The following is a 27,236-nucleotide window of genomic DNA, read 5'->3' as shown; positions in this document are numbered from 1 at the left end:
GTGCCGAGGGGGTAGACCGCGCCCTCCACCCTTGTGGCTAGCTGGTGGACCCCCTCTGGTGCTTTCTTCGCCCAATATTTTTTATATATTCTGAAAATATTCTCCGTGAAGTTTCAGGACTTTTGGAGTTGTGCAGAATAGGTCTCTAATATTTGCTCCTTTTCCAGTCTAGAATTCCAGCTGCCGGCATTCTCCCTCTTCATGTAATCCTTATAAAATAAGAGAGAAAAGGCATAAGTATTGTGATATAATGTGTAATAACAGCCCATAATGAAATAAATATCAATATAAAAGCATGATGCAAAATGGACGTATCAACTCCCCCAAGCTTAGACCTTGCTTGTCCTCAAGCGAAAGCCGATATCGAAAAATATGTCCACATGTTTAGAGATAGAGGTGTCGATAAAATAAAATACGGACATGAGGACATCATGATCATCTTTAGACCAGCAACAATACGTTGTCATATAATTTCTTATGCTAAAGTAACAATTAATTCACAAGGTAGAGCATGAATAAAAAACTTCATTGAAAACTAGCAAAGTATGATCTCAGTCATTGAAGCAATTGCAATTTAGCATAACATCGAAAAGAGTCAATATAAGAGCTTTTCAGCAAGTCCACATACTCAACTATCATTTAGTCTTTCACAATTGCTAACACTCACGCAATACTTATGGGTTCAAAGCTTCAATCGGGGACAGGGAAAGATAGGGGCTTATAGTTTCGCCTCCCAACCTTTTACCTCAAGGGTAATGTCAACAATAATACTTTATGATAACCTACATCCGAGTGGATATATATATATCCAGATCTCTCCAACATATAGTGCTTGCCAAAGGAAAAAGTGTAAAGAGGAAAGGTGATGATCACCATGATTCTTGTATAAGGGGAGAAGGTAAAAATAAAAGATAGGCCCTTCGCAGAGGGAAGCAGAGGTTGCCATGCGCTTTTATGGCTGGATGCACGAAATCTTAATGCAAAAGAACGTCACTTTATATTGCCGCTTGACCTTTATTATGGAGTCCGCCGCTTTTATTTCTTCCATATCACAAGTTCGTATAAAGCTTATTTTCTTCACACTAATAGATCATACATATTTAGAGAGCAATTTTTATTGCTTGCACCGATGACAACTTACTTGAAGGATCTTACTCAATCCATAGGTAGGTATGGTGGACTCTCATGGCAAAACTGGGTTAAGAGATGTTTGGAAGCACAAGTAGTATCTCTACTTGGTGCAAAGAATTTGGCTAGCATGAGAGGGAAAGGCAAGCTCAACATGTTGGAGGATCCATGACAATATAACTTCTATTCGGATATAGGAAAACATAACCCATTATGTTGTCTTCCTTGTCCAACATCAACTTTTTAGCATGTCATATTTTAATGAGTGCTCACAATTACAAAAGATGTCCAAGATAGTATATTTATATGTGAAGCCTCTCTTTCTTTATTACTCCCTATTAATTGCAACAATGACCAAAACTATGTTTGTCAACTCTCAATAACTTTTATTCATCATACTCTTTATATGTGAAGTCATTACTTCCCATAAGATCAATATATGATCTTTTATTTCTTTTTTATTTTCCTTAATTTATTCCCTCAAGATCATAGCAAGATAGAAAAGCCCTCAACTCAAAACTACTCTTTATTATATATAACTCAAGGACTCGATTACATAGATAGAGATTGAAACAAATTCAAAGCTAGATCATACTAAAAACTTCTATTCTACCAGATCAAGATATAACCAAAAGGATCGAACTAAGAAAAACGATAAGGATAAAGGTGTGATGGTGATACGATACCGGGGCATCTCCCCCGAGCTTGGCAGTTGCCAAGGGGAGTGCCCATACCCATGTATTTATGTCTCTTTCTTCGGAGGTGGTGATGTGATATTCTTGGTGATGATGCCCCTTAAGATGCGATTCTCCTCCTCGAGCTTATTCTTTTGTTGCTTAAGATCCATTATTTCCTTGCGAAGTTTACCCATGACGCCTAGAGCTCCAATCACCCAAGGATGTTTCATAGCTGGGAGAAAAACTAACACTCCTTTTCATATTTTCATAAGAGAGAAATCTAGCATTAGGAGGGATGACTGAGTTTGGTATTAATGAGCTCTGAAGTTCCTCCAACATGAATCCAGCTTGAAGACGGGAGGTAACTTCCTGATCCTCCTCCATGGCATCTACTCTTTTCAAGTCAGCCTCCATCTCTTCCTCCGTTGCTTGCCCGGAGTGGTTAGCTCCGTTGTATGCTCTTGGGCCCGGTGTCGGCTGAGATACACGACTCTCCACGACCGACTCTTGCGAAGACATCTTGGTCCAAATCTGCTGTAGAAACAACTCAAAACGAAAACAGGGGATTTTGTCGTGGTACGGTGGTCAAAACCTTCGGGACAATATATAATGATTTTTTACCGACCATAAGAAGTATCGTGCAAGAAAACGGAGTCCGGAGGGCACACGAGATGGCCACAAGGACGGGGGGAGCGCCCAGGGGGTAGGGCGTGCCCTCCACCCTTGTGGTGGCCTCGTGTCTCTTTCGGACTACTTTTAATTTTTCCTAATTTTTTAAATATTCCAAAACGGAGAAAATTTGCTATTAGAACAGTTTTGGAGTCGGTTTACTTACCGTACCACGTACCTATTCCTTTTTGGAGTCTGAAACATTCTGGGAAGTGTCCCTTATGTACTCCTCAGGTGTTACGGTGTCAATTATATTGGTTTCAACATTTATGGGAGTACCTGAGATATAATGTTTGATTCTTTGACCGTTTACCACCTTCGGATTTGTGCCTTCGGCGTTGTTGATTTTGATGGCACCAGAACGATAGACCTCCTCGATAATGTAAGGACCTTCCCAATTAGAGAGAAGCTTTCCTGCAAAAAATCTTAAACGAGAGTTGTATAGCAAAACATGATCACCTACATTAAACTCACGCTTTTGTATCCTCTTGTCATGCCATCTTTTAACCTTTTCTTTAAACAATAGCATTCTCATAGGCTTGGGTTCTCCATTCATCAAGTGAGCTTATGTCAAATAACCTCTTCGCACCGGCAAGTTTAAAATCATAATTGAGCTCTTTAATAGCCCAATATGCCTTATGTTCTAGTTCGAGAGGTAAGTGACATGCTTTTCCATAAACCATTTTATACGAAGACATACCCATAGGGTTCTTATACCCAGTTCTATAAGCCCATAATGCATCATCAAGTTTCTTAGACCAATTCTTTCTAGATCTATTAACAGTCTTTTCTAAAATCAATTTAATCTCTCTATTGCTCAATTTACTTGGCCACTAGACTGAGGGTGATATGGGGATATAATTCTATGGTTAACATCATACTTAGCAAGCATTTTACGGAAAGCACCATGAATAAAATGTGAACCACCATCAGTCATTAAATATCTAGGGACTCCAAACCTCGAAAAATAACTTTTTTAAGCATCTTAATAGAAGTGTTATGATCAGCACTACTAGTTGGAATAGCTTCTACCCACTTAGTAACGTAATCAACACCAACTAAAATATGTGTATACCCATTAGAGGAAGGAAAAGGTCCCATATAATCAAAGCCCCAAACATCAAATGGTTCAATAACAAGTGAATAATTCATAGGCATTTCCTGACGTCTACTAATATTGCCAATTATTTGGCATTTATCACAAGACAAGACAAACTTACGAGCATCCTTGAAGAGAGTAGGCCAATAAAAACCAGATTGCAATACCTTATGTGCAGTTTTATCTCCAGCGTGGTGTCCGCCGTAAGACTCGGACTGGCACTTGCGTAGGATCTGTTCCTGTTCAGGCTCAGGTACACAACGTCTAATAACACCATCTACTCCTTCTTTATAAAGGTGTGGGTCATCTCGAAAGTAATGTCTTAAATCATAGAAAAACTTTTTTTTGCTGGTATGTGAAACTAGGTGGTATAAATTTTGCAACAATGTAATTAGCATAATCAGCATACCATGGAGTATTACGTGAAGCATTTATGATAGATAATTGTTCATCGGGAAAGCTATCATCAATAGGCAGTGGGTCATCAAGAATATTTTCTAACCTAGACAAGTTGTCGACAACGGGGTTCTCAGCTCCCTTTCTATCAATAATATGCAAATCTAATTCTTGTAGCAAGAGAACCCATCTAATAAGTCTAGGTTTAGCATCTTTCTTTTCCATAAGATATTTAATAGCAGCATGATCAGTGTGAACAGTTACTTTGGAATCAACAATATAAGATCTGAACTTATCACAAGCAAATACAACTGCTAAAAATTCTTTTTCAGTAGTAGCATAATTTCTCTGGGCATTGTCTAGAGTTTTACTAGCATAATGAATACCATTTAATTTCTTATCAACTCTTTGCCCTAGAACAGCACCAACAACATAATCACTAGCATCGCACATAATTTCAAAGGGTAAATTCCAGTCAAGTGGCTCAACAATAGGTGCATAAATCAAGGCTTTCTTAAGTATTTCAAATGCTTCTACACAATCATCATCAAAAACAAAAGGAACATCTTTTTGTAAGAGATTAGTGAGAGGCCTAGAAATTTTAGAGAAGTATTTAATAAATATCCTATAGAAACCAGCATGACCAAGGAAACTTCTTATACCTTTGATATCTTTAGGACATAACATCTTTTCAATAGCATCTACTTTAGCTTTATCAACTTCAATACCTCTTTCAGAAATTTTATGCCCCAAGACAATACCTTCATTAACCATGTAGTGGCACTTCTCCCAATTCAAGACAAGATTAGTTTCTTCACATCTCTGCAAAACTCGATCAAGGTTGCTTAACCAATCATCAAAAGAAGTTCCGTACACGGAGAAATCATCCATGAAAACCTCAACAATCTTTTCACAAAAATTAGAGAATATAGCAGTCATACATCTTTGAAAGGTAGCAGGTGCATTGCATAAACCAAAAGGCATACATCTATAAGCAAAGGTACCGAAAGGGCAAGTAAAAGTGGTCTTCTCTTGATCATCTTTTGACACAGGTATTTGAGAGAAACCAGAATAACCATCTAGAAAGCAAAAGTGTGTATCTTTGGATAGTCTTTCTAGCATTTGATCAATACTAGTAGCTTTATTCAATTTGCGAAAATCAATTACCGTTCTATAACCTGTAACAATTCTTTGTGGAATCAATTCATTCTTATCAATAGGAACAACAGTAATACCTCCTTTCTTAGGGACACAATGAACATGACTTACCCATTTACTATCAGCAATAGGATAAATTATACCTGCCTCTAGAAGCTTTAGTATTTCATTTCTACCACTTCTTTCATTTTGGGATTCAACCTTCGTTGGTGATTGATACGTCTCCAACGTATCTACTTTTCCTAACGCTTTTCCTCTTGTTTTGGACTCTAATTTGCATGATTTGAATGAAACTAACCCCGGACTGACGTTGTTTTCAGCAGAACTACCATGGTGTTGTTTTTGTGTAGAAATAAAAGTTCTCGGAATGGAACAAAAATTGGCGAGGATTTTTTATACAATAAAGGAGAATTTCTAGAGCTAAGAGTCACCTAAGGGGGGCACCTGGGTGGGCACAAGCCACCATGGCGCGCCTGCCCCCCCACGCGCGCCCAGGTGGGTTGTCCCCACATCGTGGCCCCGCAGACCCTGAAACCGATCCTATAAAATCCCATACTGCCAGGAAAAAATTAGGGAGAAAGAATTATCACGATCCATGAGACGGAGCCGCCGTCACCTCCTGTTCTTCATAGGGAGGCCAGATCTGGAGTCCGTTTGGGGCTGCGGAGAGGGGGTCTTCGTTCTTCGTCATCACTAACCCTTCTCCATCGCCAATTCCATGATGCTCCCCACCGGGAGTGAGTAATTCCTTTGTAGGCTAGCTGGTCAGTGAGGATTTGGATGAGATTCATCATGTAATCTAGTTAGTTTTATTAGGTCTTGATCCCTAGTATCCACTATGTTCTGAGATTGATGTTGCTATGACTTTGCCATGCTTAATGCTTGTCACTTTGGGCCCGGGTGCCATGATTTTAGATCTGAACCGTTTATGTCATCACCATTATATCCATGTTCTAAATCTGATCTTGCAAGTTATAATCACCTACTACATGTTATGATCCGGCAACCCCAGAGTGACAATAGTCGGGACCACTCCCGGTGATGACCGTAGTTTGAGGAGTTCATGTATTAACCGTGTGTTAATGCTTTGTTCCGGTTCTCTATTAAAAGGAGGCCTTAATATCCCTTAGTTTCCTTATGGAACCCGCTGCCACGGGAGAGTAGGACAAAAGATGTCATGCAAGTTCTTTCCATAAGCACGTATGACTATTTACGGAATACATGCCTACATTATATTTATGAACTAGAGCTAGTGCCGTATTACCCTAGGTTATGACTGTCACATGATGAATATCATCCAAAAAAAATTACCGATCCAATGCCTACGAATTTATCTTATATTGTTCTTGCTAAGTTACTACTGCTATCGTTACTATTGCACTTGCTACAAAAATACTGCTATCACTGTTACCGTTACTATTGCTGCTGTCACTACTATCAAAACTATCATATTACTTTGCTACTGATCACGTTGCTGCAGATAATTAATCTCCAGGTGTGGTTGAATTGACAACTCAGCTGCTAATACCTTCAAATATTCTTTGGCTCCCCTTGTGTCGAATCTATAAATTTGGGTTGAATACTCTACCCTCGAAAACTGTTACGATCCCCTATACTTGTGGGTTATCAAGACCTTTTTCTGGCGGGGTTGCCGGGGAGCATAGCTTATTTGGGAATATTATCAATCTATCACTATGAAGAATCTGAAGGATGCTAAGACTAAGATTTATCCCTCTAAGACGAGGGGAGGTAAGGAACTGACATCCAGTTCTGCTTTAGATTCACCTTCTGTTATAAGTAAACTTGCAACACCACCACATTCTATTAATCCTGATATGTCGCTAGTTGTTGATGATGCTACTTCTGCTATGAATGATACTTATGATGATGCTAGTACCTTGCTTTATGATGATGATGTGCCACTTGGTGATTTTCTTGATGAACAAATTGCTACAGTAAGACAACATGATGTTGTTTCTGATGATGAGCTTGAAATTGAAAACATTGAAACACCTGCTCGAACTAGCCTTCCTAGATATGAATTGCCTAAGGTACCGGAAGGTTATGTTATGAATGAGGAGACAACTAGAGATATTCTTGCTTGTAAGGATAGAGATGATCTAGAGAAATTATTATGCAAGTATAAAGAAAAATCTCTGAATGCTAGAATGCAATATGATCCTAAGTTTGCTACCTCACCTATCTTTATTGATGATAAGGATTATGATTTCTCTGTCGACCCAGAGTTAATTACTTTGTTTGAATCTGATCCTTTCCATGGTTATGAAACTGAAACTGTTGTGGCACATCTTACTAAGTTGAATGATATAGCCACCCTTTTTACTCATGATGAGAAGACTCGCTATTACTTTATTCTCAAATTATTTCCGTTCTCATTAAAGGGTGATGCTAAATCTTGGTACAATACTCTTGCTCCTGGTTGTGTGCGTAGTCCCCAGGATATGATTTATTACTTCTCTGAAAAATATTTCCCTGCTCATAAGAAACAAGCTGCTTTACAGGAAATATTTGACTTTGTGCAAATTAAAGAAGAGAGTCTCCCACAAGCTTGGGGGAGGCTTTGCCAACTACTTATTGCTTTGTCTGATCATCCTCTTAAGAAAAATGTAATACTTGATATCTTCTATAGTGGACTAACCGATGCTTCTAGGGACTTCCTAGATAGTTGTGCTGGTTGTGTTTTCAGGGAACGAACTATTGGGCAAGCTGAAGAATTATTGAATAACATATTGAAAATTATTATGATTGGACTCTTCCTGAACCACCGCCTAAACCCACTCCTAAGAAGAGGGGTATATTATATCTCAGTCTTGAAGATATGCAAGACTCAAAGAAATCTATGAAGGAAAAAGGTATTAAGGCTGAGGATGTTAAAAATTTACCTCCTATTAAAGAAATACATGGGCTTGATACACCACCACTACCTAAGGTGGTAGAGGTAAATTCTCTAATGAAATTTAATGATAATGATAATCCTCACAATATGCACCCTAGTCAATGCCTTTATGAGTTTGAAAACTACATTATAAAACAAGATCACTTCAATGCAAATGTTATGAAACAATTGAAATACAATTCTGATATGATTGCTCGCTTGAGTGACTTGTTATTTAGAATCTCAAATGATGTTAGATGTGTGGGAAAGCATGCTTCTATGGCTCAAACTCAGTTAGAACAAGTTGCTAAAATCTCAAAGAGAGTTGCTTGATGAAATGAATAATAATATCAATGACTTTGCTGTTAGAGTAGCAACTAGAGGAGGTAAAATGACTCAGGAACCACTTTATCCTCATGGACACCCAAAGAGAATTGAACAAGATTCACAAAGAGCTAACTCTGATGCATGTAGTCCTTCTAAAAAGAAAAAGAAGAAGAAAAATGATAGGACTTTGCATGCCTCTAGTGAACCTGAAGTAGAAAAACCTCCTGATAATGATAATGAAATTTCTATCTCCGATGCTGAAACTCAACCTGGTAGTGAACACTCACCTTCTGATAATGAAAAAGATAATGATGAGGTTCATGAAAATACTCAAACAAATAGTAAAGAACCAGACAATGATGTTGAGATAGAACCACTGGTTGATCTTGATAACCCACAACCCAAGAATACAAGATATGACAAGAGACTTTATTGCTAGAAAACACGGTAAAGAAATAGAACCATGGGTTAAAACCCCTATGACTTTTCCACCTAAGTCAACTAAAAAGAAAGATGATGAAGAATTTGAACGCTTTGCTGAAATGCTGAGGCCAGTCTTTTTGCGTACTCGCTTGACTGATATCCTTAAAATGCCTCCTTATGCAAAGTACATGAAAGACATCATCACAAATAAGAGAAAAATACCAGAAGCTGAAATCTCCACTATGCTTGCTAATTGTACTTTTAAAGATGGAGTACCTAAAAAACTTGAAGATCTGGGAATACCAACTATACCTTGCTCTATCAAGAAGAATTATGTCAAAACTGCTTTATGTGATTTAGGAGTTGGTGTTAGTGTTATGCCTTTATATTTATATAAAAGACTTGATTTGAATAAGCTCACACCTACTGAAATATATTTGCAAATGGCTGACAAATCAACTGCCACACCTATCGGTATTTGTGAGGATGTTCCCGTTGTTTTTGCTAATGTTACTATTTTGACTGACTTTGTTATACTTGAGATGCCCGAGGACGACAACATGTTGATTATCCTTGGTAGACCCTTCTTGAATACTGCAAGGGCTGTTATTGATTGCAATAAAAGCAAGGTCACTTTTCATATCAATGGTAATGAGCATACGGTGCATTTTCCGAAGAAACAATTCCAAGTGAATGGTATTAACGTTATTGAAAAATCTCAGACAATCACTATTCGAAGTTTTCAACTACCTCTACCTACTGTTAAAAAGAAATATGAAATGCTTATTGTTGGGGAAATGCATATCCTCGTTGAGGTAACTTAGTGATTTACGGAAGTTCTTCGGTTTCATGCTAATCGAAAGTGGTCGTTAATAAGACCTGACCAACCTTATTAATGGATCATTTTTTAGAGGTATGAAGTTGATGAATTTAGTAAGCACTACCTTCTGTCCCTACTTTTTGTTTTCTGTTTTTATTAGTTAAATAAAATATAATGCCATGTTTTGTCTGTTTTCTGAATTTCCCATGCAATAAAAAGACCCAAAAATAAAAGCTCTCAAAATGCTCTGAAAATTTAATATGATTTTTTCTGAATATTTAAGAATTTTTGGTGCAAATAACATTAGAGGGAGGTGCACCAGGTGGGCACAACCCACCTGGGCACGCCAGGACCCCCAGGCGCGCCCTGGTGGGTTGTGGTCCGCCCGTGGGCCCCCTCACTTATCTCTTTACACCACATCATCACCTACCTCGAGAAAAAAAATCACCTTTGCTCTCTCTCTCTCCCCCATGTTCTTGCTCCCAAACCCGCGGATTTCGATCTCTTTGCTCGAAGCTCCGTTTTCGAAACTGTTTCGGGGGATTGTTGCTTGGTATGTGATTCAACCGTTTGTCCAATTAGTTTTCGTTCTAGTGGTGTTTATTTTGAATAATTAGCTACTCTTGGTGTTGTTGTAGATGAGCTTGCATGTTAAATTCTTAGAGTTCTAAGTAGTTTGAATGCTTGCTATGGCCTCTATGTATCCCTATGAGTAGTTGCTATCAATTTTGTGAAGTTTTGTTGAGAAAAATTTGTGGACTAAAAATTTCAGAATTTTTGTTCATCGGAAAAGGATGAATATCTTTAGGAAGTTGATACGTCTCCAACGCATCTATAATTTATGAAGTATTAATGCTGTCTTATTATCATTCTTGGATGTTTCACAATCATTTTATAGCAACTTTATATCATTTTTTGGGACTAACCTATTGACCCACTGCCCAGTGCCAGTTGCTATTTTTTGCTTGTTTTTTACATCGCAGGAAGTCAATATCAAACCGAGTCCAAACACCACGAAACTTTTTGTGGATTTTTTATGGACCAGAAGACCACCAATGGGCCAGAGCAGCACCTCGGGGGTGCCCCAAGGGGGGCACAACCCACCAGGGCGCGCCTGGGGGCCCAGGCGCGCCCAGCTGGGTTGTGCCCACCATGGTGGCCTCCCGCACCCCCTCTTTACCCTATAAATTCCCAAATATTCCGAAAACCCTCGGGGTTAACCTAGATCAGAAGTTCCGCCGCCGCAAGGATCTGTAGCCACCAAAAACCAATCTAGACCATGTTCTGGCACTATGCCGGAGGGGGAAATCATCACCGGTGGCCATCTTCATCATCCCGGCGGCCACCACGATGAGGAGGGAGTAGTCCACCCTCGGGGCTGAGGGTTTGTACCAGTAGCTATGTGTTTAATCTCTCTCTCTCTCTCTCGTGTTCTTGAGATGTCACGCTCTTGATGTATCGCGGGCTTTGTTAATATAGTCGGATCATATGGTGTTTTCCCCTCTCTATCTTGTTGTGATGAATTTAGTTTTTCCCTTTGAGATTTTGTTGTTATCGATTGAATATTTTTATGGATTTGAGAGCACTTGATATATGTCTTGCATATGAATACTCGTGGTGACAATGGGGTATCGTATTGATTCACTTGATATATGTTTTGGCACTCAACTTGCGGATTCCCGAGGTGACATTGGGGTAATCTACGCATAGGGTTGATGCACGTTCTTATCTTTGTTTCTCCAGTAGAAATCTTGGGGCACTCTTTGAGGTTCTTTGTGTTGGATTGAGTATTAGGAATCTGAAATTCTTTGGTGTTATTTTAGTATGAACTCTTGGGTAGATCGATCGGAAAGAATAGCTTCGAGGTGGTTTCGTACCTACAAATAATTTCTTCTTATGTTCTCCACTAGATAGGAACTTTGGAGTGATTCTTCATCACACTTTGAGGGGTGGTTATATGATCGTGATCCAATTATATTAGCACCGTCGAGAGATTGCACTAGCGAAAGTATGAACCCTAGGCCTCATTTTCAAGCATTGCAATACCGTTTGTGCTCACTTTTGTTACTTGCTACCTTGCTGTTTTTATTGTTCCTATTACAAAAATCAATATCTGCTATCATTACTACACTTTTATCACCATCTGTTCGCCGAACTAGTGCACCTATACAAATTACAATTGTATTTGGTGTGTTGGGGACACAAGAGACTTTTTATTATTTGGTTGCAGGGTTGTTTGAGAGAGACCATCTTCATCCTACACCTCCCACAGATTGATAAACCTTAGGTCATCCACTTGAGGGAAAATTGCTACTGTCCTACAAAACTCTGCGCTTGGAGGCCCAACACGTGTCTACAAGAATAAAGTTGCGTAGTAGACATCAAGCTCTTTTCTGGCGCCGTTGCCGGGGAGGTTAGGTAAGCGGCACTCACATCCCATCAATGAAGCTATTTTCTGGCATCGTTGCCGGGGAGGTGAGTGCTTGAAGGTATATCTTTAGATCTTGCAATCGAATATTTTAGTTTCTTGTTTTATCACTAGTTTGGTATATAAAAGAAAACTACAAAAAATGGAATTGAGGTTGCATCATATTGTTCGTCTTTATAATGTCTTTCATGAAAATGATGGAAAGGAAAATTGTGCTCAATTGATAGAAGAATAATTCAATAGAATGTTTGGTATAAATGATGAGCATGATTGCAATTTTGTTAGTATGAATTATTTGAATATCCATGATGCTAATGATATGCAAAGCCATAAGCTTGGGGATGCTATGTTTGATGAAGATGATATTTTTGTCCCCCAAGATTTGATGTGCAAATTTGTTATAATGATTGCATGCCTCCTATTTATGATGATTATAATGATGAAAGTGGATTTGGAGAGGTCATGACTTTATTTAGTGATGAATCCACCATTTTGGATGAGGCTTCAATTGACTATGATAACAAAGTTGTTATCTATTATGATTATGGTGATGACATGTATGCTATATTGAATAATGATAACCATTAAACTTGTCATCATGATTTTAATTTTCAATCTCATGATAGTTATTTTGTTGAGTTTGCTCCCACTACTATGAATGAGAATTTTTTGCTTATGTGGAGAGTAAACAAATGTGTATGCTTGTGGATGATGAAAATAATGCTTTATGTGACAACTATATTCTTGAATTCATTCATGATGCTACTGAAAATTACTATGAGGGTGGAACTTATGCTTTTACATATTGCAATAATATCAAGTTTCCTCTCTATGTGTTGAAAGTTTCGAAGTTGCACTTGTTTTGCCTTCCTATGCTAGTTGATTATTGTTCCCATAAGTTGTTTGCTCACAAAATCCCTATGCATAGGAAGTGGGTTAGACTTAAATGTGCTAGTCACATGCTTCATGATGCTCTTTTTATGTTTCAATTCTTATCTTTTATGTGAGTGCTACCTCTTGAGCATGCGTTGGTTTTCCCTTGAAGAGGAAAGGGTGACGCAGCAAAGTAGCCTAAGTATTTCCCTCAGTTTTTGAGAACCAAGGTATCAATCCAGTAGGAGACTACACGCAAGCCCCTCGTACCTGCACAAACAATGAAGAACCTTGCAACCAACGCCATAAAGGGGTTGTCAGTCCCTTCACGGCTACTTGCAAAAGTGAGATCTGATAAAGATAATAATATATTTTTTTGGTATTTTTGTTGTATAGATTGAAAAGTAAAGATTGCAAAATAAACGGTGACAGAAATAGCTAGTTGACGGGAGATTAATATGATGGAAGATAGACCCGGGGGCCATAGGTTTCACTAGTGGCTTCTCTCAAGATAGCATAATCTACGGTGGGTGAACAAATTAATGTCGAGCAATTGATAGAAAAGCGCACAGTTATGAGAATATCTAGGCATGATCATGTATATAGGCATCACGTCCGTGACAAGTAGACCAAAACGATTCTGCATCTACTACTATTACTCCATACATCGACCGCTATCCAGCATGCATCTAGAGTATTAAGTTCATAAGAATAGAGTAACGCATTAAGCAAGATGACATGATGTAGAGGGATAAACTCAAGCAATATGATATAAACCCTATCTTTTTATCCTCGATGGCAACAATACAATACGGGCCTTGCTGCCCCTGCTGTCACTGGGAAAGGACACCGCAAGATTGAACCCAAAGCTAAGCACTTCTCCCATTGCAAGAAAGATCAATCTACTAGGCCAAACCAAACTGATAATTCGAAGATACTTGCAAAGATATTAAATCATGCATATAAGAATTTAGAGAAGAATCAAACATTGTTCATAGATAATCTTGATCATAAACCCACAATTCATCGGATCTCGACAAACACACCGCAAAAAGAATTACATCGAAGAGATCTCCAAGAGAATCAAGGAGAACTTTGTATTGAGATCCAAAGAGAGAGAATAAGCCATCTAGCTAATAACTATGGACCCGAAGGTCTGTGGTAAACTACGCACACATCATCGAGAGGCTATGGTGTTGATGTAGAAGCCCTCCGTGATCGATTCCCCCTCCGGCGGAGCACCGGAAAAGGCCCCAAGATGGGATCTCACGGGTACAGAAGGTTGCGGCGGTGGAAATAGGGTTTCGTGGTGCTCCTGATGTTTTCAGGGTATATGAGTATATATAGGCGAAAGAAGTAGGTTGGTGGAGCCACGAGGGGCCCACGAGGGTGGGGGCGCGCCTACCCCCCTGGGCGCGCCTCCCTACCTCGTGGCCACCTTGTTGCTTCCTTGGCGTCCACTCCAAGTCTCCTGGATTGTGTTTTTTCCAAAAACGATCCTCGCGAAGGTTTCATTCCGTTTGGATTCCGTTTGATATTCCTTTTCTACGAAACACTGAAATAGGCATAAAACAACAATTTGCACTGGGCCTTCGGTTAATAGGTTAGTCCCAAAAATAATGTAAAAGTGCATAATAAAGCCCATTAAACATCCAAAACGGATAATATAATAGCATGGAACAATCAAAAATTATAGATACGTTGGAGACATATCAGTGAGCATAAATGAAATCATCATGCCTAGCTAAAAAGGCATGAAAGAAAAGCGCTTGTTGGGAGACAACCCAACACTTATACCTACTGTTTTTGAGTGTTCACATAATTAAGCTACTGTAGTAATCATGTTTTATAGCTTTTATTTCAATAAAGTGCCAAGTAAAGCCTTTGGGATAGTGTGGATAATAGTTGACTTGATTCTGTGCAAAAATAGAAACTTTTGCGTTAAGTGCAGAAATTCTTATCTTTTAGTAGAACATGGAAAAATTCTGATTTTTTTACAGTTGATGGTTATACAAATTTTCTACGTTGTCCTAAATTTTTAGAATGTTTCGAGTTACAAAAGTACGACTTTAATTCAAATCTTTACGTACTGTTCTGTTTTTGACAGATTCTGTTTTCAATGCATAGTTTGCTTGATTTCTAGTTTCTATGGCTTACATTGCTCAATATAAATTGTAAAAATGATTGGGTACATTAGGCATTGTGTGAGAATAATTATGAATCTTGTCTTTGACAGTACCAAAGTGAATGATTTGTCTTTATCATACTAACCCATCTCACGAAGTTCCGTTAAGTTTTGTGTGATTGAAGTTTTCAAGTTTTGGGTGAGATATCGATATAAGGAGAATAAGAAGTGACTAGACCCTAAGCTTGGGGATGCCCAAGGCACCCCCAAGTAATATTCAAGGAAGATCCAAGCAACTAAGCTTGGGGATGCCCCGGAAGGCATCCCCTCCTTCGTCTCCGACATTATCGGTAACCTCACTTGGATTTATATTTTTATTTGTCACATGATATGGGTTTTGCTTGGAGAGTTAATTTATTTTGTTAAGATTTGCTTGTTGTTATTTATAATAATGTTTTGCATCTTTTATTTCAATAAAAGTGGCAATGATAGCCTTTACTATGCTTATTTTGCAAGTCTACATGTTGCTGTTTGAAAACAAAAAGTTTACCGCTGTTGCAAAAATTCCCTAGAAAAGTCAGAATGTGGTAAAATGTTGAAACTTTTTGCACAATAAGCTCTGATAAAGTTTATACAGTGTGTTAAATTTTCAGAATCTTTTGAGCTGAATAAGTATTGATACTCTTGCATTCTTTATAGACTGTACTGTTTTGGCAGATTGCTGTTATGTTTGCATTGTTTGCATATGTTTGCTTGTTTAATGATTCTATTTGAGGATAGGAGTATTAAATATGCAGAGGCATTTAGTATGTAATGTTGAATAATAATTTTAGTGATTTGCTACAGTAGAGAATGATAAGGTTTTTGCATTGGTTTATACTAACTTATCTCACGAGTTCTTGTTGAGTTTTGTGTGGATGAAGCTTCTGAGATTTAAGAAAACCGTGATATGAGAAGAATTAAGGAGACACAAAAGATCAAGCTTGCGGATGCCCAAGGCATCCCAAGATAATATTTCAAGAAGTCTCAAGCATCTAAGCTTGGGGATGCCCCGGTAGGCATCCCACCTTTCTTCTTCAACAATTATCGGTTAGTATCGGTTGAGCCTAAGTTTTTTGCTTCTTCACATGATGTGTGCTATTCTTGGAATGTCATTTTATTTTGTTTTGCTTGCTCTTTTAATAAAATGCTTAGATCTGGAAGTTTTTGAATAAGAGAGAGTCCTCAAATAGCTACCTATTTACTTAACTACTCGCAAGATCTGCACTTATATCTTTTTGGAGTAGCTTGTCATTTACTATTGTGTTTCACTTATATCCTATGAGTAAATTGTTGAATAAATTGAATGTCATGAAGTTGAAATCATATCATGCCTAGTGGTAGCTTCATGTTGGGTTTAGAAAGTGAATCTTTTGAGGCTTGACAATCACAATATTGGTCATACAAGCAATTCACGAATAATTAGTATAAGGAAGAGAACTTTCACATGCAAATATACTATCTTGGAAATCTTTTGTGATTGTGAGCCCCCATCAAAATATTATATGCAAAAATTGTTGACGTTGGACAAGGAAGACAACGTAATGGTTTATGTTTGTCATATTCACATAGAAGTTATATTGTCATAGATCCTTCAACATGTGGTGCTTGCCCCCCATCTTTGCTAGCCAAAAATTCCGCACCAAGTAGAGATACTACTTGTGCATCCAAAAACCCTTAAACCCAAATCCTATTTTCAAGAGTCCACCATACCTACCTAAGGATTGAATAAGATCCTGTGCAATAAGGCAATGAAAATTGCTTCTAAAATGTTAGATCATTTAGTGTAAGTGAAAATTGAGCGTTCTACGAACTTGTGATGGCAAAGAATAAAAGCGACAGACTGCATAATAAAGGTTGCTATCATAAGGGGCAATATAACGTGACGTTCTTTTGCACTAAGGGGTTGAGCATACAAACAAATAAGCGCATGGCAACCTCTGATTCCCTCTGTGAAGGGCCTATCTTTTAGTTTTATGTATTTAATTTCATTCAAGAGTCAAAGTTCTTCCCTCTATTCCTTTTTATTTTTCTTTTTTGGCAAGCATCATGTGGTGAGGAAAGATCTAGGCACATACATCCAGTTGGATGTGGGTAGCATGAGTTGTTATTGTTGACATCACCCTTGAGGTGAATACGTTGGGAGGCGAAATTATAAGTCCCTATCTTTCTATGTGTCCGGTTGAAACGTTTCATGTGTATGTGGTGAGTGTTAGCAATCATAGAAGACTATATGATGGTTGAGTATGTGGAGCTCTTACTTAGACTCTGTTGAATAAGCTGAATTACAATTGCTTGGTGACTGAGAACATAGGTTGTTGAGTTTCAAGAGAATTCACTGTCTGAACCTTAACATGTGAATTGGTTGCTACTATAACATGAGAAGTTTCATAAGAAAGAATTGCTGTTATGATGCTAGGAAAAGTGGTTGAAATTATCATGGATCAAACTTATGCACTTTGCTAGCATTCACACTTCATAAATTATTTCTTTTATCATTTACCTACTCGAGGACGAGTAGGAATTAAGCTTGGGGATGCTGATACGTCTCCAACGTATCTATATTTATGAAGTATTCATGCTGTTTTATTATCATTCTTGGATGTTTTACAATCATTTTATAGCAACTTTATATCATTTTTTGGGACTAACCTATTGACCCAGTGCCCAGTGCCAGTTGATGTTTTTTACATCGCAGGAAACCAAAATCAAACGGAGTCCAAACACCGCGAAACTTTTTTTGGATTTTTTTATGGACCAGAAGACCACCAATGGGCCAGAGCAGCACCTCGGGGGTGCCCCGAGGGGGGCACAACCCACCAGGGCGCGCCTGGGGGACCAGGCGCGCCCAGCTGGGTTGTGCCCACTACGGTGGCCTCCCGCACCCCCTCTTTACCCCATAAATTCCCAAATATTCCGAAAACCCTCGGGGTTAACCTAGATCAGAAGTTCCACTGCTGCAAGGCTCTGTAGCCACCGAAAACCAATCTAGACCCCGTTTTGGCACTCCGCCGGAGGGGGAAATCATCACCGGTGGCCATCTTCATCATCCTGGCGGCCACCACGATGAGGAGGGAGTAGTCCACCCTCAGGGCTGAGGGTTTGTACCAGTAGCTATGTGTTTAATCTCTCTCTCTCTCTCTCATGTTCTTGAGATGTCACGATCTTTATGTATCACGGGTTTTGTTAATATAGTCGGATCATATGGTGTTTTCCCCTCTCTATCTTGTTGTGATGAATTTAGTTTTTCCCTTTGAGATTTCGTTGTTATCGGATTGAATACTTTTATGGATTTGAGAGCACTTGATATATGTCTTGCATATGAATAGTCGTGGCGACAATGGGGTATCGTATTGATTCACTTGATATATGTTTTGGCACTCAACTCGCGGATTCTCGAGGTGACATTGTGGTAATCTACGCATAGGGGTTGATGCACGTTCTTGTCTTTGTTTCTCCGGTAGAAATCCTGGGGCACTCTTTGAGGTTCTTTGTGTTGGATTGAGTATTATGAATCTGAAATTATTTGGTGTTATTTTAGTACGAACTCTTGGGTAGATTGATCAGAAAGAATAGCTTCGAGGTGGTTTCGTACCCTACAAATAATTTCTTCTTATGTTTGATACGTCCATTTTGCATCATGTTTTCTTACTGTTATTTATGATGTTTTTATCCATAATAATTCTTTTTGGAGTAATTCTAATTCCTTTTCTCTCATAATATGCAAGGTATACACAAAGAGGGAGAATTCCGGCAGCTGGAAATCTGGACTTGAAAAAGCTACGTCAGGCTACCTATTCTGCGCAACTCCAAATGAGCGGAAACTTCACGGAGAATTTTTATGGAATATATAAGAATTATTGGAGAAAATAACTACCAGAGGGGGCCCACCAGGTGGGCACAACCCGCCTGGGCGTGCTAGGGCCCCCAGGCGCGCCCTCGTGGGTTGTGCCCTCCTCGGCCCACCTCCGGTGCCCATCTTCTGGTATATAGGTCATTTTCACCTAGAAAAAATAAGGAGAGGACTTTAGGGACGGAGCGCCGCCGCCTCGAGGCGGAACTTGGGCAGGAGCACTTTTGCCCTCCGGCAGAGCGATTCCGCCGAGGGAACTTCCCTCCTGGAGGGGGAAATCATCATCATCATCACCAACAAATCTCCCATCTTGGGGAGGGCAATCTCCATCAACATCTTCAACAACACCATCTCATCTCAAACCCTAGTTCATCTCTTGTGTTCAATCTTGTTACCGGAACTATAGATTGGTGCTTGTGGGTGACTAGTAGTGTTGATTACATCTTGTAGTTGATTACTATATGGTTTATTTGGTGGAAGATTATATGTTCAGATCCAATATGCTATTTAATACTCCTCTGATCATGAGCATGTTTATCATTTGTGAGTAGTTACTTTTGTTCTTGAGGTCACGGGAGAAATCATGTTGCAAGTAATCATGTTAACTTGATATGTGTTCGATATTTTGATATGATGTATGTTGTGATTCCCTTAGTGGTGTCATGTGAACGTCGACTACATGACACTTCACCATATTTGGGCCTAAGGGAATGCATTGTGGAGTAGAAATTAGATGATGGGTTGTGAGAGTGACAGAAGCTTAAACCCCAGTTTATGCGCTATACCGTAAGGGACCGATTGGATCCAAAAGTTTAATGCTATGGTTAGAATTTATTCTTAATACTTTTCTCATAGTTGTGGATTCTTGCGGGAGGGTTAATCATAAGTAGGAGGTTTGTTCAAGTAAGAACAGCACCTAAGCACCGGTCCACCCACATATCAAATTATCGAAGTAGCGAACACAAATCGAACCAACATGATGAAAGTGACTAGATGAAATTCCCGTGTACCCTCAAGAATGCTTTGCTTATCATAGGAGACCGTATTGGCCTGTCCTTTGCCTCAAAAGGATTGGGCTACCTTGCTGCACTTTTGTTACTACTATCGTTACTTGCTCGTTACAAATTATCTTGCTATCAAACTACTCCGCTACTTACAATTTCAGCACTTGCAGACACTACCTTACTGAAAACTACTTGTCATTTCCTTCTGCTCCTCGTTTGGTTCGACACTCTTACTTATCGAAAAGAGCTACAATTGATCCCCTATACTTGTGGGTCATCAATGTTCTCCGCTAGATAGGAACTTTGGAATGATTCTTCATCGCACTTTGAGGGGTGGTTATATGATCCAATTATATTAGCACTATTGAGAGATTGCACTAGCGAAAGTACGGACCCTAGGCCTCATTTTCAAGCATTGCAATACCATTTGTGCTCACTTTTGTTACTTGCTACCTTGCTGTTTTTTATTGTTCCTACTACAAAAATCAATATCTACTATCATTACTACACTTGTATCACCATCTCTTCGCCGAACTAGTGCACCTATACAAATTTCCATTGTATTTGGTGTGTTGGGGACACAAGAGACTTTTTATTATTTGGTTGCAGGGTTGTTTGAGAGAGACTATCTCATCCTACGCCTCCCACGGATTGATAAAACTTAGGTCATCCACTTGAGGGAAAATTACTACTGTCCTACAAAACTCTGCGCTTGGAGGCCCAACACGTGTCTACAAGAATAAAGTTGCATAGTAGACATCAGAAGTTTGCTTCTAAGAAGAACTCCAAGGGAGTTATTGGGGAGTCGTCTGACAGTTATCTCCATCCCCGGAGGTTGGCGGAAGTACGGCCGTGCGAATGGCCGCACACCCCGTTCATGGAAGAGGCTGGAATCCTTCAGGAGTTTACACAATATGATGCTAATGCCGGCCTCACCGACTTCATCACAGCTGAATGTGAACAGTATCATCTCCTCACAAACATCTTTGTTCAAAGTTTTAATTTCCTTCCTAGGAATAATCCTCCTGAGGTGCAGTTTAATTTATACACTACTGGAATCAGGGATTTTGCCGTCTGCCAGTTCTTTGCCGTCTGCTTGCAGACGGCAAAGAAGGTCTTTGCCATCAGCTACCAAACAACAGACGACAAAGAATTGGCAGACGGCAAAGAAGGTCTTTGTCATCTATTATTTCTTTGCCGTCTGCTGGCAGATGGCAAAGAATCTTTGCCATCTGCCAGCGGACGGCAAAGAGGGGGGCTATCTTCGGATCTGACCAGTGGATCTCATTTTCCCCCCGATGGGCCGAAAGAAGCGCATCCCCCCACCAAACCCTACTCCGCCCCCACATCCGCCCGCCGGCGCCCTCCTCCGCCTCGCCGATGCGCTGGGGTCGCCGCTCCTCCTCCGCGCCCACGGCACCGTCCACTCCCGCACCGCCGCCGTCCTCACCGACCCCGCCGCCCGCGCACGCCACCACCAGGCCGCCCTCCTCGCCGCGCGCCGCGCCGTCGACCTCGTGCCCGACTCCCTCGAGCTCGCCCACTTCCGCGCCCTCCTCCTCTACGAGGCTGCCAGCGACAACCGCGCCTACGAGGAGGTCATCGCCGAGTGCGAGCGCGGGCTCAGGATCGACGACCCCTCCGACCCGGAGCCCCACTCGCTCAGGCTGCCCGCCCCCGACCCCTACCAGCTCCGGGCCGAGCTTCGCAACCGCGCCTCTGCTCTCCTCCGGCCGGCGCACCACCGCGCCTCGTCTCCTCCAGCCGGAAGGGTACCCAACGCCGCCCCCCCCCCCCGCCCTCGACCCATCCGCACACCCGGCTCTCCCGGCTCGGCGCGCAGTCCACCATGGAAGGGCACGGACGAGGCCGGCGCGCCTCCAGCGGGTAGGCGCGACCCCGCCTCTCACCCTCTCTGCCGTGCTCGGCCCCAGGTCCAACCCCACACCCCTACCCCTACCTCCGGCGCTCCTCTGTTTTGCCTAGTAAAGCTGTTCATAGCATCATTAGCAATTCCTATGATTTTGCAAGAATTTCACTTCGTGTTTCTGAATGTTGATTACATCCATATGCAGACCTATTTGTGTTATATATAAGTCAGGCCTTTGTTCTCTTCAAATCATTACTCTGCATTGAGTTTATCTATTAGTACAACTCAAAGTGGCAGGACATGTATCTGTTACATTTTTCCGACTTCGACTATGTGAGTGCACTGTAATCCAAGAGATTGTTCTTCATTCTTCTTGCAGGAAAGACGTGATAATTAGGAAAATTTTGCTGATGCATTGTCAGAGAGTTTTGGTCGACTAATGGCAATCCGTCTCCTATCGCGTCAAAATCTGAGGAAGCTGGTGGTGTAGTCTTGTAGCATGGTCAGATTCAGACTCAGCTATTTTTTTTCTTTTTTGTTCCTACAAGATGTTCAGCTTAGCTTTAAATACAGTAAATTTGGATACTGGAAATGTTATATGACTCTGTTCTCCATGTATCCAGCATTATCCATGTTGCTGTTGACGTTCATGCTTTATGAACAAGTAGAACACACCTGACAAGACAGCTGTCAATGAATGCTATGAGGTTTAGGAGAGACTTTGTGGATGTTTTTGCCTGTTACCACGTGTTGGCCACTAGAACAAGTAGACATTTTAGATGGCCCTTTTTTGTTTGTACGTTGTGTATGTCATCTGTTAGAACTGGGATTGTTTTTGGTTTTGGCCTTGATAATACTAACTCTACCCTTTAGTTCAATCAGTTTCAAGGCCGCCCTTTTGCTCTCCACAATTCAGCCCTCTATTTGCCTGTTTGAAAAAGATGTGCTTATGTCATTGTGTTTGTTGAACTGTACAGCATAACAACAGTGGAGTGACTTGCAGGTGCCTCATGTGGATTTTATGGCTTAAGCCAAGAGGAGAAAGAAAGGGCTCTGCATATGAAAAGATACCAACATTATTGTTTCCATGAAATTGGTAATATATGTGGCATGTGTTTGTTTATCTTTTCTGCAAGAGCAACTTGTGTCCTGAGACCTTCTAGTGGTACTGAGACCCATAAAAAGAAATTGTCTTCTTGCATGATCACTTACTGAAAATAGGGACAATCAGCTTTACTTCTGAGTACTTAGAAGTAGTTAAGTTATCTAAGTTATTATGGGTACTGTTACAATGTGCTTGTATTGAACCATCTATCCAAGTTTATTACTAACTCTATATGTGCTTCTCTGCACCTATGCTTGCCTGTATATCTATTTGCTTTATGGACATGACTCTTGTGTTTGTTTGCTTGTTGTACTGTGATAATTGCAATGCTTATTTAGCGACAAAATTTGCTCTTAATGTACTGTTGCAGGATCTGGATATCTCTCAAAATTTAGTACTTTCTGGTGTTGATCTCAAGTGCTGGCTCCTACAGCATTGCATTTCACCAAGTGAAATGCTACATTTCTACTCCTAACCCATTCTTTCTTTCTTAGTGTTTTTGTTATGCAGGTTGGAAGAAAAGAAGAAGATCCAGAGAAGATCTTAGTAATAAGATAGTTTTTAGGAAAATAGATATTTAGTTTTAGGTCATTTCTTCTAATTTCAGATATGGAGGGCTTGTCTTTAGTTTTTGTTTTGACTTTGTGAAACTTGCTAACTATGGATGAAACTGTGTAATATTGATGAAACTATGTATATGTATGGATGAAACTTGCTACTATTGGTAACATGTGTTGGATATGCTATATTGGTACTATGTATGGATGAAACTTGCTACTATGTATATATATATATATGTGTGTTTGATTTTCTGTGAAAATGAATGGGTATAAGAAGAAACAGAATTAATGCCTATTTGGTCTCTTTGCCATATGCCAGCAGATGGCAAAGAGCCTGCAGTCTTTGCCGTCTGCTGGCAGACGGCAAAGACTGTAGGCTCTTTGCCGTCCGCTGCAGATGGCAAAGGCCCTTTGCCGTTAGCCGCCCGGAAGCAGACGACAAAGTAGCTCTTTGCCGGACCTTACTTTGCCGGAGCCTTTTGCCGTCCGCGGCTGACGGCAAAGGCCTTTGCCGTCCGCCGTTCATGCCTTTGCCGTCCGCTGCTGGAAATATGCCCTAGAGGCAATAATAAATTGGTTATTATTATATTTCCTTATTCATGATAATCGTTTATTATCCATGCTAGAATTGTATTGATAGGAAACTCAGATACATGTGTGGATACATAGACAACACCATGTCCCTAGTAAGCCTCTAGTTGACTAGCTCGTTGATCAATAGATGGTTACGGTTTCCTGACCATGGACATTGGATGTCATTGATAACGGGATCACATCATTAGGAGAATGATGTGATGGACAAGACCCAATCCTAAGCATAGCATAAAAGATCGTGTAGTTTCGTTTGCTAGAGCTTTTCCAATGTCAAGTATCTTTTCCTTAGACCATGAGATCGTGCAACTCCCGGATACCGTAGGAGTGCTTTGGGTGTGCCAAACGTCACAACGTAACTGGGTGACTATAAAGGTGCACTACGGGTATCTCCGAAAGTGTCTGTTGGGTTGGCACGGATCGAGACTGGGATTTGTCACTCCGTGTGACGGAGAGGTATCTCTGGGCCCACTCGGTAATGCATCATCATAATGAGCTCAATGTGACTAAGGCGTTAGTCACGGGATCATGCATTGCGGTACGAGTAAAGAGACTTGCCGGTAACGAGATTGAACAAGGTATTGGGATACCGACGATCGAATCTCGGGCAAGTAACATACCGTTTGACAAAGGGAATTGCATACGGGATTGATTGAATCCTCGACACCGTGGTTCATCAGATGAGATCATCGTGGAACATGTGGGAGCCAACATGGGTATCCAGATCCCGCTGTTGGTTATTGACCGGAGAGGCGTCTCGGTCATGTCTGCATGTCTCCCGAACCCGTAGGGTCTACACACTTAAGGTTCGGTGACGCTAGGGTTGTAGAGATATAAGTATGCGGAAACCTGAAAGTTGTTCGGAGTCCCGGATGAGATCCCGGACGTCACGAGAGGTTCCGGAATGGTCCGGAGGTGAAGAATTATATATAGGAAGTCAAGTTTCGGCCACCGGGAAAGTTTCGGGGGTTACCGGTATTGTACCGGGACCACCGGAAGGGTCCCGGGGGTCCACCGGGTGGGGCCACCTATCCCGGAGGGCCCCATGGGCTGAAAGTGGAAGGGAACCAGCCCTAGTGGGCTGGGCGCCCCCCATGGGCCTCCCCCCATGCGCCTAGGGTTGGGAACCCTAGGGTGGGGGGACTTCCCCCTTGCCTTGGGGGGCAAGGCACCCCTTTCCACCCCTTGGCCGCCGCCCCCCAACCCTAGATGGGTTTTGGCCGCCGCCCCCCTCCCAAGGGGGCCTATATAAAGGGGGGAGGGAGGGCAGCAACCTACAGCCTTGGGCGCCTCTCTCCTCCCCTGCAACACCTCTCTCTCTCTCGCAGAAGCTTGGCGAAGCCCTGCCGGAGACCCGCTACATCCACCACCACGCCGTCGTGCTGCTGGATCTCCATCAACCTCTCCTTCCCCCTTGCTGGATCAAGAAGGAGGAGACGTCGCTGCACCGTACGTGTGTTGAATGCGGAGGTGCCGTCCGTTCGGCACTCGGTCATCGGTGATTTGGATCACGGCGAGTACGACTCCGTCATCCACGTTCATTGGAACGCTTCCGCTCGCGATCTACAAGGGTATGTAGATGCACTCCTTTCCCCTCGTTTCTAGTAGACTCCATAGATGCATCTTCGTGAGCGTAGGAAAATTTTAAATTATGCTACGATTCCCAACATCCGCCGTGGCAGACGGCAAAATAGCTGATTCCTGTAGTGATATGCTGATTTCCATCAGATACCGCTTACTGAGTTCTGTGAAATATGCTTGCTACCTTCTGATGGTAGTTTGGCAGAGCCTAGGCCGACAAAGTTTGAGGCCTTTTATCGTACCTTGACAGTGGGAGATGAGAGAGGGGTGTCGGGTATCACTACCGCTGGCTTGCATTTTCCCGTTGTTCATTATTTCACTCTTTTCATTGCAAAATGCTTGCTTGCTAGAGAGAAGGTAGGTGCACTCAGTTCACCAGACCTTACTGTTGTACGACATGCACTAGAGGGCGACAACACTTATAGCTTGGGAGCTATTGTGGAACGTCGCCTCCATATTAATAAGTCCAGGGGTAAAATACATGGTGGTATTTTCGCTACTTGTTTGGCGGCTCGCTTTAATGTTGAGATACGCCTTCATGATTACCCTTTGACCAAGGTTTATCTAGATCGTGCGGCCATGGAACACCACCATTTTATTGCACGAGATTATCCTAACATTCCTATTCCTTATAACCTGGTTTTCAGTGTTAATACTCATGATTTATTCCATTGCCTGCTCCTACTTTGTTTGAACCTATTGCCAGGGGCGAATATAGGATTATGCCTGCAGATATCATCGCCTACCGGAACGACCAGGCTGCAGAAGAGGAGGAGCCTCAGCAGTGGGATCCGTGGATGCCTGCTCCGCGGCACCCCGACTACTCATTGATTACCAAGTTAGGCCAAAAGCCTAAGCTTGGGGGAGTACGTGTTTCCCACCGACATTACATTCATGTTCACACATTTCATTCCTATTGTCGGTGTCCACACTTTTTCATTGTATCATCCATGTTAAATTTATTTTCTCGCTTTCTTCTTGTGTGTTTGAAAAACCTTAGAAAAACCAAAAAAATTAGTTATAGTTAGTTTACTTTCTATGCATGCTTAGTTGTAGTACTAAAAAGAAAACCAAAAAAGATTTCCTTGTTTTTCTTTTACTTGTTGGGAGCTTTCCCGTGTAAATAGTTTTTCTCGTTTTTGCTTCTCCCTTTTATTAGCTTGTTCAAGAAAACCAAAAACTCCAAAAATATTTTAGTGTGTTTCTCTGAATTTCTTTTCTTTTTATTCGAGTCATACCAAGGAGAATACCACGATGAAAATGTTGAGTGGCTCTCATATGCATAATTGTTTATCTAACAAAGAGCCCATTTTACCTTGTCTTCTCCTGTTGAATAAAATGTTTGCAGATTCCAGCTTAGTCCACGGCACTCTTGCACTATTATTATTTTCACATCGTTCGGTCGTGCAAGTGAAAGGCAATAATGACGATATTTGATGAACTGGCTATGGCAGAGAGAAACGGGTATGAACTCGACTTGTTCTGTTTTTGTAAATATGTTTAACCTAGTATCCATGATTCAGTCCATTATGATTAAACATGTTTGCAATGACAATTAGAGATTATAGTTTCTCATGCCATGCATAAGTAGCTAGGAGTGGATAATGATGCTGC

The 27,236-nt window shown here is 41.0% G+C and overlaps 1 long non-coding RNA gene across 1 annotated transcript; it reads left to right on the top strand.

Annotated features, from left to right (window-relative positions):
- Positions 1 to 22,313: 22,313 nt before the first annotated feature.
- On the top strand, positions 22,314 to 23,611 carry LOC120969316 (uncharacterized). Its single transcript, XR_005763405.3, has 2 exons — positions 22,314 to 22,881; positions 23,401 to 23,611. It is a non-coding gene; the product is annotated as an uncharacterized lncRNA (long non-coding RNA).
- The last annotated feature ends 3,625 nt before the right edge of the window (positions 23,612 to 27,236 follow it).

This window comes from Aegilops tauschii, chromosome 7 (assembly GCF_002575655.3).
Source record: "Aegilops tauschii subsp. strangulata cultivar AL8/78 chromosome 7, Aet v6.0, whole genome shotgun sequence".
NCBI lineage: Eukaryota > Viridiplantae > Streptophyta > Magnoliopsida > Poales > Poaceae > Aegilops > Aegilops tauschii.
This window is presented reverse-complemented; position numbering and strand designations above follow the sequence as displayed.